Raw genomic sequence first — 18867 nt, 5'->3', positions numbered from 1 at the left:
GGCAGAAGACGCTGGCCCCTGTCTCACCACAACCTCCTTCCAGCTGGCTGATGAAAGCAACAGCATCTCCAATACCCAAGAAGTATAGGCCTCAGGAAGAATAATATTTCAATGTTTCACCCAGAACACGGCCAGCAGGAGAGCTGCATTCTTTGTTCTGAGAAGGTTTGAAGCCACAGCCCCTTCAGCATACGATGGTCAGAGACTTGTTCCTCAGCCCTGTACGTGCTCACCCAAACTATCCCCAGTCCCTCAGACTCTGCTGCATGGGGCAATGGACTTCGATGACACCCTGCTGTCCTCTATTATTGCCACATGGAAAAGCATTGAAAACAACTCACCACTGAAAAGATGAGAGGGGAGAGAACAAGCTTACCTCCTCCTCTGTGCATTGTTCCCATTAACATCAGCAGCTATTCTAAGTTGTGACCCGAGGGGATAATTAAACTCTTGCTGTTTCCGGGCTCCCACACCACCCTCTCCTCCCTGCCCGCAGCCACTCAGCGCAGCCACACGGGAGGGACCTCAAACCTTTTCCAGAGTCAGCAGCACTGCCCACCTTCTGTTAGTTTTCAAACATCAAAGCTGCCCTTATTTCAACATTTACTCAAGAACCATTGAGGTTACCGTGAAACTGGGACAATCGTGATAGTAAGTTTGAACACGGGAGATAAATGATTAAAAGTTCTCAAGGTAAGAGTGCTGTCTTTTCTGAAGGTGCTGCCTACTTATATTGATGAATTTCCTTCTCAGCGGTGTATAGCATCACTTCAGGCTGCAGTGCAGTAAAGAGAAATTTTCTGAAAGCTGCTCCGCTGGCACTGCAGCACAGCTTAGGCGGGAAGTCACGTAGAGCCGCATCACTCCAAGCACTGACTGCCACACTGGCGGTGGTTTTAATTTATTGAAGTGAAAAAGACAACCAATTTAAGTCTTGCTGTAAGACTTATCAGAGCTGTTCGAAAGAAAATGCGGGCGTAGGGGGATAAATGATTAGGTCCCACTAAAGTTTCTGCAGTTGTTCTCATTCATAAGCAGATCTGCACTCCCAAAAACTGCCTGGGGGGGTTAGAGATGTTTCAAAGCTGCTGGAGAGTCCCACTACAAAGGCAGCAGACATACAGCTTCCCCTCTCTGCACCAGGAGACCATGCACACCCTATTGCACTGCTTCACACTGAGGGGGCTGAACCCACACACATTACATAAATCATTAAGTGGTAACACCTGGTGTTGTGTGGCCAGGTGAGCCAGACTGAGTCAGCCTCAGCACCAGGCCCATTACTGATGAGGGACAATCTGCTTTCTTCTGAATTCTTTAGCTTATTAAATGTAATTAAATATAAAATCTTTTTAAATTATCCAGTCTTTAATCCAATGCAGGTTAACAGGGTCATACCAGAGCAGCATATGCATATTGACTAGACTTGAAAAGTAGCAACAGTAGAAGAAAAAAAAAAAAAAAAAGCCTGCTTTCTCCACTACTTATCATAGGGCAATCACAGGTCAAACGTACCAAACAAAACACAAACAACCCTCTGCTGCACAGCATAATGAAACACAGCTAGAAACCAGCCATCGATGAAGCAATCAATAACTCACACATCTGAAGAAAGCAAGTAGGCTGTAACATCGTCCGTACGCCTGACATTTGCCAGCAATAACATTAATCCCTAGATGAAGCCTGCTATACCTTTAGATACTTTATCCCCCAAAGAAGTATCCATAGAATTAATTATAATGTTGATTCTGACTAGTACTTCAGATTGGAAATTAGTGTTTAAATTAAGCAGTAGATTGAAATGGCTAATTGTTATCAGCTCATAATTAAACAAAAGAGCCACGACTGACTATAAAAAAGTTTGTGCTGCTTATCACTTCGATGTGACTGATGTTCCGAGTTGCTGAGTACGTGCTAATTGCTGCAGCATCGTTAGGTTCAGCTGAGGGTTCAAGGTTCAGAGGTTTAAACATTACGTCTCTTGTTCCTTCCATCCGTCAGTGATTTGGGGCTGTTTGCAGGTGGCAAGCTCTGTGAGGACACAAGCACTCAGTCACTCAGACAGCCATGATCCCACTCCCAGTCCAGCCCACATGAGTAGTCCCTTCTTTACCTCCAACACTGCACAGCACAAGTAAGGAGAAAAATGAGCAAAAAAAAGGGGCTGGGAAGACATGAAACCCCAGCTGAACTCAGGCAGTGAGAACAAAGTTCTTTCCAAGAGCTGTTTCTGACCAAACCCTTCATTTGCTTTTCATGTAACAAAAGCTGTGATTCAGACCCTGTCGATTAGATGTCAGAGTATAAGTCTGGACAAGGAAAGGACAGCAATAGCAATTGCTTCATGCCATATACTTTCCTCCGCAATGAAATCCCAGGCACACAACTCAAGAGAAACTGCTCAAAATTCCTCCCAAAACACTGACCATTGAACGCCCCTCTCCTTGCAGGAGGCTGAACAATAGGAGAAGCAGAAGCAGCAGGAGAAGCAGAGAAATCACCACGTCAGGGCAGAGAATGGGAGTGTGAAGTAGGTACCAGAAATAGCCAGGAAATGCAGATTTCTGTAAAAGGATGAATTTGAGGGTTTTGCTGGAGCAGGTGAGAAGAAGGGGAGAAAAACACCAAGGAGTCCCATCTCTTTGCCCTCCTCCAACCCTGCACAGCCACTGCCTCTGTGAGCAGGGTGGGATTTCTGGCTATTTTTTATTAATCACTCTACATAGAGCTCCATAAATGAAATGGCTCTATCACTCAGTGCTATCTGTAAGAGTGACCTCTATTGTATTAGCATTAAGCTAATGACATCAAGAGGTAAAGCAGAGATCTGGAGTTGAGGGAATGTCAGAAATCAGCTTTGTGACCTCAGCTCACACCTCTAGGGACATTTAACAACCATGTTAGAAACACAGAATGGCCTGGGTTGAGAAAGAACCACAATGACCATAAATTTTCAACCTCCTGCAACATACAGGTTCACCAGCCACTAGACCAGGCTGCCCAGAGCCACATCCAGCCTGGCCTTGAACGCCTCCAGGGATGGAGCATCCACATGCACTTAGTATATCATTTACTGTTCCAGAATGGCTATTTCCCATGTGAGATCATGAAATAATGTAGGATCAGCAAAAATTACTCACCAAACCAGCAAGTATTACAGGGATAGTTTCTGTAGCCATGAGATCCAGACCTGTTCCTGAGGACACAAAGGCACACTTGCTAGAGGTGACACTTAGCTGCCAGACTCCAACCTCCCCTCCAAATTAAACAGGAAGCCACCATTTCAAGGAGACATACCTAACACAGACCAAGTTGTAGTTTCTCCTGAATTCATTCCCGTAATGGCTGAAATATGTTCATTTAAATACTCCTAAAATGGGAATCTGCAAGCACAGCAAACATCCAGCCAAGAGACATAAAGCAGAAAGGCCATGTTCACAATTAAGGAGGACACAGCTGCAGCACTGCTGCAGTTGGGCTGCAAATCGAGCAGCTCCTCACATACCACTTGCTGGTTGACCACAACAGTGCCCTCAGACCTCTGCTCCCTCCCAGAGTGCACACAGACTCCCAGTGACCACCAGAAAACAAACAGCTGGAGAAGAGCTTGTTAAGTTTACTGGTTTCCACAGCAAAAGCCCACAGACTTGACCCACACCTGCCTGGTTGTGGCCATAGTCCTTTCCTACTTGCTGAGCAGTAAGTGTTTGGAGAAACAATTAAACAGAACTACAGGCCAAAGTATTTTGTTACATTTGCTAACAGGAATATATTTGTGCAAATGTGCATCTGTTCAGGGTAAACAAGGGTCTCCAAGCTGTTTTCATATTTGGCTTAAACATTATTCCACCAAGATCCTTGTAACAGGCTTCTAAAACAAAAGGCAATTGCCAAGTTAAGCTTACCTGCAGTTCACTGCTTTCTCCAAGTTTTAGGCACCCCCACTTCCCTACTCGGTTTGGCCACAGCTTCCTGATAATTTGCCTTAAGACTCTTAATACCTGTTCAACTATCTAATCCCTGGAGCAACTCACATCAATACTGGATGCCCTCCAAGGGCAGCAAGCAACAATGCAATTCCCTGGGCTGCAAATGACAAAGGATGCTGCTCGCTCAGGCGCTGTGCATCGCTGTGCCACCTTCCCCAGACAAGTGCTGAATGAATTTGCCCACAATGACAGGATTTTGCTGGGCTAGGTCTGCTGACTTGTGACAAAAACCAAAGGAGGTGGCTGGCCCTGTTTTGGCCTGGCCCCAGCCTACACATGCCAGCAGCTTAAGTTAACACACCTGGAACGGCCCCTGCTCACCTCTGCCAGATTCCCAGGGCAGAGTACCCCAATCCAAGTGGAAGATGAGACAGATGTTTATTTTACTTTTTAAATTATAGTAAGGTCTTATTTTTATAATAGATAACTGAGAGTATAGCATCTTCTATTATTCTAGCAAGCCATTTGATGCATTATTAATTATATGAGGAATCTAGGATACAATGCATAATGAAGTCAAAGCAATTAAGCACAAGTCCTTACACACATTTAGATAGTCACTCTGTATTTGCAAGGTAGAAAGAAGAGCAAAATGACATGCCACAGAGCTACAGGGATATGGAGCTGCTCAGAATGCATACAGGAGGCCAGAAAAAAAGTTCAACTTCTTATAAATATGTAGCTTCTGTAAAACACAGAAGAAAATTCATAACATTCCCAGTATGTTTGAGTTTGTTTAATCATGAAATAAGTAAGTGCAATATTAAACACAGAGAATTAAGAACCAGAGAGGTAAAGGAGAGGTCACTAAGGGAACAAGCCATCCTACCCAGAGTAACATAGCACCTCTACTTCCCCTTACCATAAACTCACTATCTGTTTTCATCCTGATTTATAACCACAAAGATAACTTCAACCAATATTTGTAAATCAAGGGGTTCGTTCCAATACTGAGAGTAAATATTTTGTAAGTGAAATATGTAGTAATACACATCTCTGAATAAAGTCAAATCAGTTACGAGAACCTCCTACAATGCACCACCCCCCATAACATGGGCAAACTCTTATACTGACAGTTTGGGGACACAGCTAGAGTAACCATCAACTACCTTGCTGAGGGAGCCCGGTTTCAAAACCCACCAGTATGCTGCCCATTGCCCTGTACTCAATAGCATCAAGTGCTGCCTCAATAGAGATGCTAGCAAGTACTGATCTAAAACACAACAGGAAAACAGGGACAAAAACTCATACACAATCAGCTCCTTCTAGCTTTAGTCCAGCTATCGCTTAACCCTCATTCAATCGTCACGCTAGCAGTCAGTGCTCCCAAAAGAAGCCAACCTTGAGAGATACAGCACACAGCCAACAAGGTACCACCACAAGCTTTCTCTTTCCCCTCCCAACCCAGCCCTCAAACAACACTCACTTCACTTCAGACAGCCCAACTATCTCTGAGGAGCACGTTTATGGGCTGTTTCCTCACTCCTCAGGTGAGTTGTTAGTGATCATGCCATACACGTGGGCTCCATCCCATCTGAGCATGCACCTGCTTGCAGGCACCCACCCTACTTTGGGCTGATTACCACCAGCCAAGTTCAATAAGCTCACACAGGAGGGGAAAAGTAAGTCCAGTTTTTCCTAGTGCTTTATGTTTTTCTACCTGGTAAAAGTAAAGAAGTCTGAAACTGCTTTACCCAACAAAGCCTGAAATTTTTTATAGACAAAGAATGAGGGAAAAAGGTTTTGAAATGATGTTAGTGAAGGAATCACTGACAAACACTGCTGCAGGAAAAGGAGACACTGAAAACTAATTAAAGATGTAAAAGGATATAAAACTCAACAGACATCTTCACGTATGCTAGAGAGGTCTTGAATGAGGCCTTTGGAGATCAAGATCCCAACACAACTGAACAGAGCAGCATGTGCAGTCCTCTACAAAGAGCTCTGGCTAATCTATTAATTCTGCTTTAATGGCAAGCTGGCAATAAAGGTGCTGATACTAATTGCTGAGCATTTCTTTGTTGAAATCAATCCTTAATGCTGACCACAATAAATGAGGTAGGCTTTTATATAAAATTCATACTTAAAATCGCTATGAATCTTCCTAATGTGTCATTTGACATTTGTTATTACTTGGCTGTGGACCGGTTTTGAATATTTTATGAAATATTTATGGTAGAAGGGGATATGGGATTCATAAGAGCAAGACACATACAATATGCTGAAGATTAGTGACAATTACCACAAGGGTAAAATTAGTAAAATCAACCATCATTTTCTTGTGAAAAAAAACATCTTAATTGGTGGCGGGTGGATATTTCTTCCATTTTCATACTATGCTTTGTTGGGATTTATTTGCATATTTTTCTTCACTTTTGCAGTGTTAAATAAAATGATTTTTTAACCCCTTGGCTAGTTAACTCCTGGCAAACAGAGAAATGTCAGGTTCTCTTTAAAGAAACATTTGTTTAGGTTTCTTTTTCATCTCCATTAACTTTTCTAAAGAAAAGAATAATAATTACATACACATCATCCCACTAACGTGCAATAGATTGCGAGCACATAGAAGTGGAATTTGGGAAATAAATTTGGTTTGTTTTGCTGTCCTTGTTGCAACAAGGATTAAATTCAAAATGTTTGGTTAAAAATTATTATAGAAGGCCACGATTAGAATTATAGAATCCTTAGAGTTAGAAGGGACCTTAAAGGCTGTCCAGTCCAATTCCCCTGCAATGAACAGGGTCACCACAGCTAGATCAGGTTGCCCAGGGTGTGATCCAACCTCACCTTGAAAGTCTCCGGAGATGGGGCATCAACCACATCTCTAGGCAACCTGTTCCAGTGCCTCAACACTTTCACTGTAAAAGATTTTTTCCTTATATCTAATCTAAGCCCCAGCTGCAGTACTGCATCCAGGCCTGGAGCCCCCAATACAAGAAGGATGCAGAGCTCTATGGAGTGGGTCCAGAGGAGGGCCACTAAGATGATCAGAAGGCTGGAGCACCTCTCCTATAAAGAAAGGTTGAGAGAACTGGGCTTGTTTAGCTTGGAGAAGGCTCCAGAGAGACCTCATTGTGGCCCTCCAAAACTTGATGGGAGCATATAAACAGGAGGGGGAACAGCTGTTTACAAGGATGGAGAGTGATAGGACAAGGGGGAAGGCCTTAATCTGAGACAGGGGAGGTTTAGGTTGGATATTAGGAGGAAGTTTTTCACCCAGAGGGTAGTGATGCACTGGAACAGGTTGCCCAAGGAGGCTGTGGATGCCCCATTCCTGGAAGCATTCGAGGCCAGGCTGGATATGGCTCTGGGCAGCCTGGTCTGGTGGTTGGTGACCCTGCCCATAACAGGGAGTTGAAACTACATGATCATTGTGGTTCTTTTCAACTGAGAATTCCATGATTCTGTGATTCTAAACCTACCCTCTTAAAAGAGCTTTGTTTGTGTCTTGGTCTCCTGTACCTCTGTCATTATCCAGTAAAAACAACGGATCCCACTTAAAAAGCAATGAGCTGGAGGACATCAGCTTGTGCAGCAGTGCTTCCAAAGGCCACCAGGTCTGTGCTGTAATGGCTGCTGATGTGAAAGCCCACTCCTTTGCAGATAGATGCTGTGAAAAAGCCAAGTACAGGGTACACGCTGCACGGGTCCAGTGGAGACTCTGGAAGCAGGATGGCTGTAATGCACATTTATGTGAAAGAAATTCCAGTTTGTTGAAAAGGCTCTTCAGTCTGAGTGGGAATTCGCCTGTTCTCATTCACACAAGGCACGAGGCTACACACACACCTCAAAGAAATGCTGCTTCAAGATTTATTTGAGCTGCCAGGGCAGGGGTGGTGAGAATAAGTCAGTCTGCTCGCCTACATTGCTGCAGCAGCCCCTGAAGCAGTGTATTTGCCTGCGAGCTGGAGTCTGCCTTGCATAGCACATCTGTAGTCAGAGTTGTGCAACAAGGTGCTTAAAGCAAGGCAATGTCTGAAGGTCCCCAAAATGTACTCTGGCAGACCTTGGTCCCAGGGGCCAACTCCCTTTGCTTTCAAGGAAGTTTGGATGGGGGTCCCTGAAATGAGTTCCTATTTTCACTCTCAGTCCCTCCTTATGGGACTAAAGAAAGCAACACAAACACGCTTGATAAAACTAGCATATAATTGCACTACTGTCATGCATGTAGCACCTAAGTGATAAATGAAAATCCAAGGCATGCTGCTGATTTGATGCGGGTTAGTTTTCCTACGGAAATTTACTCTGTTATTTTCCTTCCCCATTTCCCATGGGAAGGATGACATCTTTAGGACTCTCTCTAAATAATTTATATATACCCAGTGTTTATTTACTTTCTCAACAATAAGATTCAAAGCTGCTTAATGCCAAATTTCCCTTCCACACCAGAACTGTTTCTCACGCAAATGCTTGAATGCCACTGATTTCACTCTCCCTTGTCTGCGGGGGTTTAGGTGCTTCAAATCCTGATGGGATTATGGCTTAAACAGGGCAACACATTCTACATAATAACACCCCACCAGAAGGCTTTGTGTTGTTTTTATCTAGGAGCAGACCTAACAGCTTTCTCTAGAGAAAAATAAATCCATATACATTTAAGCAAGTAATATAATTCCTTTGGAGACTCCAAGTTCCTCTCCAAGTGCATCCATTCAACTGCCATTAGCATTTAAAGGGATGCGAAGCAGGGAGCGATCTCTGAGCCTGTTTCTTTGCTGTTGTGAATATCCAGGCTGCAGAAATGTTAATGTTTTTATGTATTACCTCCATCTGCTTCAATCCTGTTAAATTTAGGTGTGCTATTTTTAAATGTGAATAGGTTTGAATTAGTATATGCTTTGCCTGTTGCTTAGGCGCTATTCATTTTCTTCCAGCAGTCACATCTGTCCTTGCTTTCATTAGCAAAGGGTACTTTTTACTTACTTTTTGAATTATAATATTGATTTTTCCCCCAGCGCTGCTGCCGGTATAGTATATTGCTAAAGGACTCTGCAAGTTTAAACCCTTGAAAATGGGGTGTGTAATGGAAGTGCTGGCACATCCTTAACGACATCCTCACGAGCTGTGGTGCCACGCTAAGTGGATTGAGCCACACTGACCCTGCAGAATCAAGGTCCGATCGCCTTGAAATACAATTTCAGCAACACCGTTACGGGGTGATACACTGCCTGGATCAAAATAAATGCTATGAAATTCAAATGAGCCATCGGAAGGGGTAAGTATACAGCCGCAGTGCTGGGAATGGCTCGCAAATCAATCATCCCGTGTGCGAACAGAATTTCCAGGTTGGTTTCCTACATTTTTTATTTTTGCGGCTTTCTTTGAAATTGAAATCTCTTCATTTGTAACATCCTTGCCCTTGGATCTTCCTTCTTCTCTAAACGCCCACTCATTCCTCACAATTCCTTTGACCCCTGCTGTTTTCCAGCCCTCCCTCTCTCAGGGCACTTTCACAAGGCATAAGGCACAGCGGCCTGGTTGAATGCACTGCGTTCTGCTGGTTCTGGGCCATGCTTTTGGAGCAGCCCTCAGAGCCCTTTGGAGGTTTCTGCAGACCCCACAGTCAGTACCTTATTTTAGCATTTCTGGTGTAACTGTGTTTCCTTCAATAAGCACTACACCAGAATGCATTTCTGTGGATGAGCATACACAGACAACATCATACAAGCTGGCTGAGGCCTTTGTTTCAGAACAAAAAAAAAACCAATCCAGGAAGCCTTGGAGGCATTCTAGCTTCACTAATACTCATATATTAGAAAAAAAAAAAAAAAAGTGGATTTGTTGGATTATATCCATGTGAAATACCACATCATTCAGTGGTTTTCTTTTGAATGATTAAATATTGTACCAAAATAATTTATACTGTACCAAAATAATTTAAATGCTGCTATTTAGGGAGAAAATACGATCAGAGAAGAAGCAGAGGGAATACACATACCTGCAAGCCATGCAGGGATGGGAAGGAGGCACACCTGCTCTTCTCGGTGCTCATTTCCTCACCTCAGGACCCCAAAATGTTGGTGGTGGAACTGTTGAGGAGCAGCATCTAAGATGGCCCTGGGCTGTTGGATGGAGCCAGCCCTCAGCACCTCCTGCATCAGGCCCATGGATTTTCCTGCTCTTCAGCATCTCTAGTGACTGCTTCAGCGACCCCACACCTGCACAGGCCTCAGGACAGGCTGGCATGTCACACACCAAAACACCAAAAGTCCACGTGGCTTCACTCAAAGGCCAGGTGGAAAACCCCATCCTCCAGCATCTTCTTACCCAGGCGCTGGAAGCAAGAGGGTTAATTGTACAGTTCTCTGCATTTACATTTCACTTTTGAAAAACTAGATTTTTGAGATAGTCATTAAAAGATGAATTCAGCCAGTGTCCTTGAGACAGTTAATGAGATATGCTAATTCAGAATAAATAGGTCTGGTATGAATTCTTGATAAGAAAACATCTGCTTGGATCAGTTGCTCGCTTTTGGGGGAGGTAACTGAGTGAAGAAAGTGAGATGTGAAGGAATACACAGCAGTAATGAAGGCAACATTTTAAAAGAACTGATTGTTTTTCAAGTTAGCCCTAGAAGAAATTTCTTCCATCTGACTTCTTTCAGATGTAGAGTGCGAGAGGCCAGGAAGGACCAGGTGGAGTGAAAATAGAGCTTCAATGTCCATGAAAGCTGTCAGGGAGGAACGTTGTATTGAGGCACTACATTCTACCCATACAGCTTTAGGATATCAGGCATTGAGGATGGATTTTTCTCTGAAAGTCACCACAAGAAGGAACTGAAAGTGAGCATCACCCACATCCACCAAGGAGCATTCAACCCCATTGTGCCCCAGCACAGTGCTGTGTGGGAGGCAGACCATGAGCTCCTCACCTTGCAGACAGGTACACAGATTTCGGACCCAGAGTTGTACAGATTTTATTCTTGTTGTTGGTTTGAGTAGTTTTTTTGCCCTCAATCACAGCCACATGTTGTTACACTTTTGTACAGATGTCCTTGCACCATCCTTCATGAGCAGACAATAAGTCCACATAGAAGTCACAGAGCGGGGAAGGATGGTGGAAGAAATGTCACTGCAGCTTTCTAGCTGGTCAGCTCTCTTCTGAAAGGTGGGGATGGCCAGGATCACCAGAACAGTCACATTTTGTCCAGTGCTACAAGAGTGAAGCACTTTTGTAGAAGCACATCCCCCTGAGGCAAATAGTTACAGCAATGCTTACATACTGCTACTGCCAAGCTTTGGGGCTTCACAGTCACACCGTGATGTAACGTGCACACCAGACTTCTTTCTACAATTTTGGAGATGTTACATATTCAAAGGTTATGGTTAATGACATGTCAGTGTTTTTAGATCCAGCCATTTGGATTTTTATTTAAATCTACACACCATATGCTCTTACAGTTTTAATTGTACAGAACATTCCCAGCAGTGTCAGAACCTATTGGACATTCCCTGCATTTAATAATACAAAACAAGGACGTTTGTGAGGACTTTCATTCCCCTCCAGTGGCATTGTTACAGCCAGCCCAGCCCAGGTGTCTCTAAAACACTTTGTTCAGGTGCGGTCATCTTTTTCTCAAAGGCTTTTACCATTATAATACCACAATTCAGTGCCATTCCTGCCAGCCACAACACCTTCGCATTTTCCTCTTTGCCTTGTTGTTGGCCCAGCTCTGTGTGCACAGCCAGCAGCGTGCTCAGACACCCAACACAGAGAGATACATGAGCCGTGGTGTTGTGGAGCCTGCAGCCACCCGAGCTGCAAATCCTCTTTGCTCCTGTTTGTAAGGGAGAGCTTGGCCCCTGAGTTTATTTGTGACAATAAACCAAGAGTTTTATAACAAACGGGATGCACAGATGTACACTTGGTGAGTTGTGATTATGAAAGATGATTGCCTCCTTCTCAGTTATTGCTCGCTGCTGCAGATGGCTACTGGACTTCATGAATAAATCACGCAAGGGCTGTTGCCCTGAATATTTTGTTCAAATGCAGAAAGTACCAATACATGATACATGGAATTTAAATAAGAAGGGTCTAAAATATTCTATACATTAATGAGTTGCAAAACTTTATGGCCGGTTCCAAACTCAGCCCTAAGCGTCACGTAGAATGAGAACAGCAAGATACTGCATTCACATATATCTAGGAGATTTATAATCAAGTCCAGATTTAGCTTATTATTAACAGGTAGCAACAAAGCTATCATTAAGACACTTGCCTTTTTATTAAAAAAAACAGGCATATCTCTAGATGTATAAATAAATAAAACTTCAAAAGCTTCATCACATGGACCATTTGTAGATGTACAGAGACTCCATTCCTGTAAGTAAATCCCGCTCATTAAATGTACTTGCTCAAAAGAAAGAAACCAAAACTTTACTTTTTAAAGTCATCCAAGGCTGAACTTTACTGCATAAGGGATAACAAACGACGGCTTATATTACAATTGCTGACTAACTCAGCAGAGAAGGAAAATCCAGAAAAAAAACATTATTCTCTTTCACATTGCAAAAATTGTTTTCTATGTGTTTAGTAGGTGGACTAATGATCAGTCATTGGTATGTTTCCATACTTGGCAATTAGTCTATTTGATAATAGGCAAGGACCAGGGGTGGAAGATGCACAAGGGGACAGAGCATGGCAAGTGAAGGGCAGGAGCGAAGCATGCAGAATGGCAAGAAGAATGCCCTCATCTCCCCTCAGATATCCTCTGAGCAGCTCAGGATTTACAAAGCACTCAGGGCTGTACTGCACAGGAGACATGCTGAACTCAAAAGCCAAGTCAGGTCTTTCCGCATCACTTCTAGGTGACTGATCCAGAGTCGCTAATCCTCACAGATGCCAGTGACACACAGACGTTGGGCAATTCCTGGTACTGTCTGTGATGACATAATCAACTGACAACTTCATGTACGTTTTACGTGTTTTTCCAATGCATCTGAGGGATAGGGTTTTTCCTTTTTTGCCATAATCAGTCAGCCAGAGAACTGGTACCTTTTCACAGACAGAAATAACTTAGTGACACTGCTTGACTGCAATATATTAAAATTTAAATTACTCTCTAGTCCGCTCTATGGATCATATTAACTGGCCCTAAATACACAAAAAGGCAGTACAATAAAGCTCATGGAATGGTAAATCACTAAGGCTCATCTATACATCATGAAGAAAAGAGTGGGTAAAGGGCTGAAGTTTACTTACCAAGTGCTTATAAATGCAGAGACTTTTTTTTAAGAAAATCTGTGTAATATTCTAAATTAAGAACACGCTCCTCTCCGACATTTCATTTGGCAGCTCTAACCACAGCCTGGGTAGAAATCAATTTGCAGCAGCTATGAATTGCTATTTAATTTGGGGGCACGCACAGCTTAATTGAGAAAGCATACTAGAAGCCGTCAAGCCAGAGTCAGTAACTTCAGTTTCCTGCAGCAAACTCACGGTAATCCCAGGATCAAACTGTAGCACCTTTGTTTCAGTAATTAAGTGCGTGGTGCCAGCAGAGACTAATTGTGCTCACAGGGTGAGCACCCGCACCAGAAAGCTGCACAGAGCTCCACGTGTGAGCTCAGGGAGAGTCTTCAGGTTTTTGCTTTCTTAGACACTGCCATGTCTGAAAGAAGGTACATGTATCAGCACATCCATACTATTCTTGCCCCACTGCCAGGATTCCTTGTGCTCATTCTCCACTTTTGACTAAATGTATCTATTTAAGTAAATAAAACAGTGAACTGTACATTTGTGGAAGTTTTTCTACAGTTTCTCTCCACTGGATGTATATGTGGGTCATCATTCTGTTTGGCCCCTTTTTTTTCCAACTCATATTAAAATGCATTTTGCAGCTCATACCAAAGAGCAGCCATCCCTCATGGCAGAGCCCCTCAGCTCTGCTTTTTGGCACATTCTATGTGCCTCTGCTTTCCCTTTCCCCACTATGGTTTTCAAACAACTTCTGTTATAGAAGGGTGCAGAGCTCACCGTTGCAATTGCTTTACAAATTTGTATTGCTTTTTTTTTTTTTAAACTTTGTCACCAAGACAGAATTTCTGATACAGGCTCACTTGAAAATACCCCATGTAATGTTCATAACCTCGAACATCAAACATTGGTTCACAGAGGGTCTCTGAAAAGTGTTTAAACATCCCCAGCACTGCTGCATTTCTGGGCAGGCACCGCCATGACATGCAAGTATTTCCACTGACTCTCTGAGTCCTATTAAACTGCTGAATGTCAGAAGACAATACAGCTGATGGACACAGTCCAGAGACAGACTCTTTGCATGGGGGGGCACAGGGCAGTTGGACACATTGGGTGTTTTCCTGAAGACTCTCCATTTCAACCAACGCCTGTCCTCAGCCATACAGCAGCCTGCTCTAGGGAACTGCCTTAGCAGGGGTTGGACTTGGTGCTCCCCAGAGGTCCCTTTCGACCCTGACAGTTCTGTCTGGTGGCATTCTTGCTCTCTCACACGCTCAGTGTATTTTCAAAGCATTTGCTGCAACTGCTTTGTGATAACTGCACTACTCTCTAGCACATCGCTTTGTTAAGGAGCAAAGTAACTAACAGACCTCCCAGTGCTACGCAGGAGAGCCTCCACGCACAGCCACCTCTCCCACATCCCAGGGTTGAAGGAAAACTGCAAAAAGCCACAGGACATTGGCTGGATGGAGTCACTACTGCAGGGTGTTTTTCCCCCCAGCGTTGGAGTTAACGCCCCACAATAGAGCAGCAGCACACAAAGAAAAGATGATGGCTTGATCCCTGCCAGATGGAATATGGAGACAGCTCAGGAGAACTTGCCAAAAAAATGTGTGTGCATGCATGTCTGCGCAGAAACTCTTCGTAAAATTAAGCAATCTCTTTAAACCCCTCCACTTTGAGAAGCTTCCCATCAAGAGTGCTTTCATTTGCCAACAACAAGAAAAAGTTATCACCTTCATATATACACATTCATTTTGTGTTACTACTTTTACAGGCTGTTTCCTGTAAATGTAATGCACTTTTTGCATCTTAAATGCAGAGAGCTGATCCCAGTTTTGCCATACGTATTCATATTTTTAATCATTGGACAAAGGCACAGGTAGGTGCCTTTTAGGTGAGTATATCAGCTTCAGGCTTCCACTCTGACTAATTACCTTCTCCCTGCGGTCGGTCAGCCAGCCATAGGACATTGCTTCCATACCAATTGTGTGAATAAACGTTCTTTGAATAACAGACTATGGAAAAAAAAAGTCTCTCATTCACATACAAAGAAATATTATTTATGAAAGAGTGGTAATCTCATCACACAAACACTCATGATCAGGGAATCGAGCAATCCAGGTCCTCCTGCACCAGCCCCCATCGGCAGGGCCTGGTGAGCTGTGGGCAGCTACAGCAACTCACACCAGCCAGAAGGGCTGGAACCTCTGTTCCTTGTGCCTCCATTATATTCTCCTATTGTCACAGCCTTTTTATCTCGCATTAATATGTGTTAATTAACTTTAATTAAGATAATTGCTTCATAGCTATTCTGCTCACATTCACAATGATACTAGAAAGGTTCAGCTCCTTCAGATCTTTCCTAATGAAGCTAGTTTATGCAATGAGCAAAGTAAAATTGCCTGGTCTGACAGCAAAACCTTTATTTTGTAGAAATCTAGAAATCTGTTCATGTCCTGAAACTGAACTGAATGCACTAAGTATATATCTAATACAATGCTGAAACAGAACACGTGGCAAATGCACATCAGGGCAGGAAACAAGTGACAAAAATTACAATAATGATGAAAGACTTTTTCCAAGGGATCGGATATGTTGACCAGCACCAGTAATAACCTTTTCTTCTTTTGGCCATAAACGTGCAAACAGACTTTTACACTGTACAGGCTGCAAGACAAACTGTGAAAATACTCACTTTGAAGGGGCTGGGAGGACAGGAGCTGTGCTATGGGAAATCAGTATGGGCTTCATTGCAGGGAACAGCCTCTGCTCTGCTCTGATGTGCCCCAGAAAACCATTTCATCCCTGGGTGCTGTTGCTGTAACCAGTACCCCAATGACTCCAGGACATAGAGGAGCACTTTGAGTTGGCAGTGCTGGCTCTGGGTTACCTGCTAGCCAGCGCTCCTGGCTGCTGGGAGCTCTAGAAAGGAGCCCTGGAAGACCCACTCACCTTCAGTCCACAAATAATTAGATACAAAGCTCCTAATGACTTCTGTTCCTGTTTGTACAAAGCGCTGCAACGACCCACTGCTACCAAAGGTCTGGCACAGTGCTACAGCTCAGCTCTGTGCTTACTGAGACACATCCCCTCTCCTGCTCCCAGATATGGATTAAGCAGCCCTACGGATGTTTCTGCAGAGCACTGCTTCAGCAAAACCAGCAGTGAATTAATCACTGCAGCCACATAATGTAGCTTGGCACAACTGTATTATAGCATTGCATTCTTGTGCTGCAGTTAAGGCCTGTCAGCAATTTCATTATGAAGTCGTATTTTTAGCTGTTTGTAACTTTTACAAAAATAATAAAAGTATTTACAGTGGAGGTTTAATCTGTACAGAATCTTTTTTTCTGGCTCAGAAATGAAATATTCCATATTCTATGTGTGTCTGGTAGTACAAACGGTTTCTTCACCTACATCAAAATCTGCTGACTTCCCTTACATTTTTCTGTTATTTACTGCTATTCTTAAAGGCATTCTAACAAACTTGCTACTTACTGCAAAACTTTCATGGTGACCCGGCAGTATTAACACAGACTAATGTTATACACGGGCTTCGTAAAGCTGCAAACCCACAGAGCACATTATTGTCTGCGATGCAGGTGATATTAAGCTGATGGTTATTGATGAAGACTTTCCCCTTGAGCTCACAGGTGAGGGATGGAACCGGCAACCTTAAGTGTCATTAAGGAAAGTTCTGTTGTGCCAATAAATAAGAAGGATCTGAAACCTCTGCACAAAAATGCAAAGTAAATCCACAGTAATCACCGGAAGAGCTTTGAGGCTTTTAGCATCTAAATTGATCAAGAGCCCCACTTTACTTTTGCTTTTTATATACAAAATAATTGTTATTATCTGTTCTGTGCTATAGGACAAATTCTGTCAAATTCTGTGATGAACTGCACCTGCAGACGTCCCAGACCAACACAATGGATCCTGTTGGACTGATTTGGACTCCTCCTGCTGTAACCAAACAATTTGGCCTCTCCACCTCAAAGATTTAAGAGTGCAAGCTATTTTTCATGTGCCAGTTGGGATTACTAAATTAAAGCCAATTCGCCACTTGTGTACAGAGACAAAATTCATCTTTATACTTTTTTTCTAAACAAAAGCTTGCTTTTAAAGGCAGCAATTACAGGTAATTGAATCTCTAATAGTGATATGTAGCTCAATTATAAAGCCCTTCCCCAAGAACTGAGAACAGAACTAGCTGGAACAGCTTGCTTTTTATTTATTTTCTAACATATTTGTTTACTTATTTATTTTGGGATTTCTGCACCTGCTGGCACTGACTCTGCAGCACCCTGTTCTAATGCAACGCTGACTGGAAAGTTTACTAATGGTTACTTAATTACAGAGTTTCCCAAAGATCATTATTAATGTAAGAAAGTAGGACAATTAGCTTAAACGTTAAATACTGAATTTATGCTCGGCCATATCTAAATATGCAAAATCTGTTCAAAACCAGAACTCTTCATACCACAAGATCAGCACATTTCTGAGTGAATATTTGTCACCAAAGCAACTTCCAAGCCGGGGCCACCTACTTAAATGAGTTTCATTAGTGAGCACAGCATTAACTGCAGTCTGCTCTAAGACCTCTTCGGATACCCCTCCAAAAAGGAGACTTTTCAACAACAATACAGATAGCAGCAGATTGGCAATGAGAAACCTGCAGCAGCATAGGGTTGTGCAGAAGCATCAAAGAGCTCCAAGTTACTTTTCCATTTCAGCAAAGCTTTCTCAGTTACTATTCCTGCTGTCACTACTGTACAAACAAGGGTAAGTATCTCACAGAATTGCAGAACCACAGGGGCTGGAAGGAATCTTGGAGAATTTCAGTCCAAGCCCTGCTATAAGCAGGTTCCCTACCATAGCTTACATACAGAAAGTGTCCAGATGGGTCTTGAGAATCTATCTCCAGAGAAGGAAATTCCACCAGCCCTCCAGGCAGCATGTTCTGCCCTCACAGTACAGAAGTTCCTCCTTGTGTTTGTACAGAACATCCAGTTTCCAGTTTCTGCCCCTAGCATCCATGATCTTTTCCCCTGGGGCAAGAAAACCCCACTCAATGCAGTTACACTGTTATGAAAGCATGTCTAAGGAAGCTGTTACATCTCTCTGTCTAGATAGGAGAAGCATCACTTTAACAGCAGTTGCATGTAGAGACATCTTTCATATTAATGTCACTGAAGAAGCTCGTGTGAACGACATAGAGCAGTTGCAGGATTGGAGCTCAGTGCCAGCATATCCTCTAGGGAAGAGATGAGCAGGCACCCATGGTGTTGGCAGCCCTGCACATTGTCAGGACTGCTTTTTACCCATGCAACTAATGCTGAGTCTGATCCACAGTGTTCGCAGATTTCATGAAAGCAGCGAGTGCCTGCTGCTGCTGAGCAGCGTGGAGCAGGCAGGGGAACATCCTAACAGAAGGAGGGAAACCTCGTCTGTGCTGGAGGAACTTCATTTCCCATACCTTATAAATTGTTCTTTTACTTTATTCATGCCCAGAGGTGGAAACAGCTTTAATACACCATAACTAAAAATCTCTCCTCTCTCTGAAAATATTCACACACACACACACACATACACACACACATATATATACACAGCATAGCTTCCATCAAAATAACACTGTTTACTCCTATGAATGAATTCCCTTTCAAACCCATTCATTATT

The 18867-nt window shown here is 43.1% G+C and overlaps 1 long non-coding RNA gene across 1 annotated transcript; it reads right to left on the bottom strand.

The window, feature by feature from the left end:
• Positions 1–652: 652 nt before the first annotated feature.
• LOC104912204 lies at positions 653–5403 on the bottom strand. Its single transcript, XR_794471.3, has 4 exons — positions 3906–5403; positions 3298–3383; positions 3141–3196; positions 653–2031 (listed from the first exon to the last, which is right to left on the bottom strand). It is a non-coding gene; the product is annotated as an uncharacterized LOC104912204 (long non-coding RNA).
• Positions 5404–18867: the final 13464 nt, after the last annotated feature.

The sequence above is a fragment of the Meleagris gallopavo genome, chromosome 9 (genome assembly GCF_000146605.3).
Source record: "Meleagris gallopavo isolate NT-WF06-2002-E0010 breed Aviagen turkey brand Nicholas breeding stock chromosome 9, Turkey_5.1, whole genome shotgun sequence".
NCBI lineage: Eukaryota > Metazoa > Chordata > Aves > Galliformes > Phasianidae > Meleagris > Meleagris gallopavo.
This window is presented reverse-complemented; position numbering and strand designations above follow the sequence as displayed.